This window comes from Ursus maritimus, unplaced genomic scaffold (assembly GCF_017311325.1).
Source record: "Ursus maritimus isolate PB19 unplaced genomic scaffold, ASM1731132v1 scaffold_11, whole genome shotgun sequence".
NCBI classification, from domain to species: domain Eukaryota; kingdom Metazoa; phylum Chordata; class Mammalia; order Carnivora; family Ursidae; genus Ursus; species Ursus maritimus.
Window position 1 is genome coordinate 31,552,629 of NW_024423453.1, and position 3,427 is coordinate 31,556,055.

The window sequence follows — 3,427 nt, forward strand, 5'->3', positions numbered from 1 at the left end:
ATAAATAAATCTTAAAAAAAGAACTTAAAAAAATAAAGTAAAACTTTTGTTTAAAAATACCACAGAAATTCATATCAAATGATTATTTTTCAACTTAGTTTTTCGGGGGAGGGTTTATTTAAAACATCCTGCAAACATGTAAAAGATTTTTGGAATTTTTAAAAAAGGTTTATCCACTTATTCTAGAAGGAGTAAGAATGTAATGCGGGGAGGGCAAGAAGGAAAGGGAGAAAGAGAATCTCACGCAGACTTCCTGCTAGGCACGGAGCCCAAGTCAGGCCTCGATCCCACCACCCTGAGATCACGACCTGAGCTGAAGTCAAGAGTTTAGCCGAAATTGAGAGTTGGGCACCCAACCAACCGAGCCACCAAGATGCCCCAGATATTTGGAATTTTTTATGAAAATGCTTTCAAAATCAGTTTATGACTTACATAGAAAATTATTCTCATTACTTTATAACATATTAAATTTTCTTGTCTGCAGTCAAATGTTTTGTCATTGGCGTTTGTCTTAGGAGAAAACTCTGAAAGTTATTAAGTATACAGTGGCAGAAAAATATTTCCACAAGTCCTTAGGGGTCAGACCACTTCCAAATTAACAAACAATAATATTTCACTCTGCAACTGTACCCTATTCCATAAAATGGAATGGCTGTAGAGGATGTAACGGCAATAAATCCTTAAAACAAGAGCATGCTGTTTGGCATGCATTTAAAAATAGAATTCATGTTTTCTGTGGAAATGCCAAAGGATTTATCCCAATTTTGTTTCGTAATATACATTTTGACTATATGACCACTCAGTTGAATACGTCTTCAGCAGTTTTTTGTTTATTTGTTTTGTTTTTCATTAAAAAGGATCATGGCACATTTATGCAGACAAAAAATGTGATTATATTGAAAAGTGTGGACTCTGATCATTCTGTGTGATTGAGAACTAATTATGTACCAGTCACCATTTCCCCAGATGCCAGCCCTTGGATAGACAAGGATCGCTTCTGTCTAATTTACTTCAGACCCAAAGGCACCGGGTCTGGCAAGGTTGCTCTCAGCCCTCCTGAACCTTTAGAGGTCTTTTCTTTGTACCTTTGCAAGTTAGCTGGGCATTGCCTTCAGGGGAGATTTTGTTTTGTTTTGTTTTGTTTTTGCTTTTGCCAACAGTGCTGCTGGGGTCTGAGGTGGATAGAGAAAACGCTGATTGAAAGGAGAGCTGTGGCTTTAGGCAGGTCAACTGCCACACGGTCACACGGCCCCAGGGCCACAAGTCAGCTCGGGTCTTCCTGGCATCTAATCACGAGAGTAGCAGACACATGCTCTCCCGAACACAGTGGGGGAAAAACAGAGCTCTTCTCTAGCCCTTCTCAGAGGGGTAACATTTCTGTTAGGGCTGGGTGGGGCTTGGTAGGAGGCACAGGAGAGTGGGGAGAGGACTCTAAGTCAAGGTGATACCATGGAAAACACAAACATTCAGGAACTGGACGCAGTTTGCGAAGGAATTTGGACTTCGCTCTGCGACCTATGAGGTCCATTTGAAATGGAGAAGCTCTCCGAGCAGGGTGCTGTTTGGAAGCACGGGTTGGTCTTGCTGCCACTAGAGGCCAGATGCAGGCAGATGAGATTGGAAGCAGGGACTCGGTCCGCCGCTGGGAATCTCCTGGGTGAGAGTAGGTGAAAGACCCGAGGGTATATGCAGGAGAGGTGAGAAGGGGAAAAAGGAGGTGACACGTAGGAGCTATTACTGACAACTTATGATTTATCGGATGTGAGGGTTGAAAGGGAGGTGATCTTCCTGCAGCGCCCAGAATGATCTCTGCAAAAAGTAATTATGATAATCTATTCACCTTGTTTAAAATGCCTTCATTAGCTTCTTGCTTTTAGACAAAAAGACAAAATTCCTTACCTATTCACTTATGCATCTTTGGTACTTAATATATGGTAGACACTTAATAAACACAAATACTGTCCACCCCACTTCCTCCCTGTTCTATGAATACGTGCCATTTAAATTGATCTATATTCTCCCCTGAAGGTGGAGAGAGATTTTAAGGGAGATAAAATGAGGTTACTGTTGGTGACAGAGCTGAAATCGTTCTTGGGACTCATAATGACGAACTTGACACTCATCTTGTCCAAATAAGGTAACTGAGGTGGAATTCTCAATAAACTTTAAATTGTAATACAAATATAAAGATTATGATTATGTTCTTTTGCACATTTTATACTAGCTGAGGTCCTCAGTCTTTGGTAGAATATTAATAAATGTTTTTAGGGTCAGAGATATAAATGTTCTAATCTCAGTGTAACCACAAGCTAAGACCATTTATTATTTTAAAGGACCTTTCTCATATAAGCAAAACCCAGGGGTATTTTTGAGCGTAGAATTTTGGCAAGGCCATCTGATATATTCCTATAAATGCATGCCTTGAGGTCTTTTCCGAACATAGTTAACCCATTTGGGATAAACATTCTTAAAATGATCTTACATCAAATAAATATTGACATGTTTTTAAGGTCATTTGACACAAGACTAGAATATTAACCAGAGGCTAAATTTGATATATTTTTAATTTTACCAGTAAGTGGAATTAAAATTCACTGCATTTATTGTATAATATAAATTTCAAGTATTAAGAAATCGTTTTGAGTTTTCTGTAGCCCCTCCATACCGTAGGTGACTAGTAAAGGTATACAGGCTATTCACTTACAATGCTTATAAAATGTTTTTCATATCCCATTTTTTCTTATAATGCTCTGAGACCAAAAGATCTGAGATGATAAAACAGAAATTTCTTTCAAGTTCTTATTTATCTCTGCATATTTAATTTTTTCCTTTCTAGACTATGCTTCATGGGTAATAGAGGAAACAGAAAGAATGAGAATTGGGCCTGGGAGGACAAAATTAGAGAAGAAAAATAGTTTCTATTATGGAGAAAGGTGATGAATTTATCAAGGCAGGACAATAGATTCAGTCATCCTTCTAATGAATATTTTTGTTCCACATCAAAGCACAAATATGTTTCAGGGTTTATGTGTGAGGGGGTATCCTTATGATGAGAAATATTTCTTCTTGAGAGCCAAATAGCAGGGAATATATTTCATATCACTGTAAAGCTAGACACTTATTTTGCTTATTTGACAAGAAAATTGGTGATGTCCTCACATCCCACAGAATGACCTCTTAATTTCTAGGTCCCAAGGAACAACTCCAAATTCCCCATTCACCTCAGATCAGACTTTTGGCAAAAACTGATTTTAAGAAATTACTGTGTTTTCCAATTTTGGCCACTTCCAGTGTGTGTGTGTGTGTGTGTGTGTGTGTTCGCTGGAAGGGAGGCTGCTCAATTAAAAAGAATTAATGTGTAATTGCTGGAGAAAGGAAGAAGCGGGTCTTAAATCTTAATTTTTAAAAAGGAAATCATTAAAGTGAT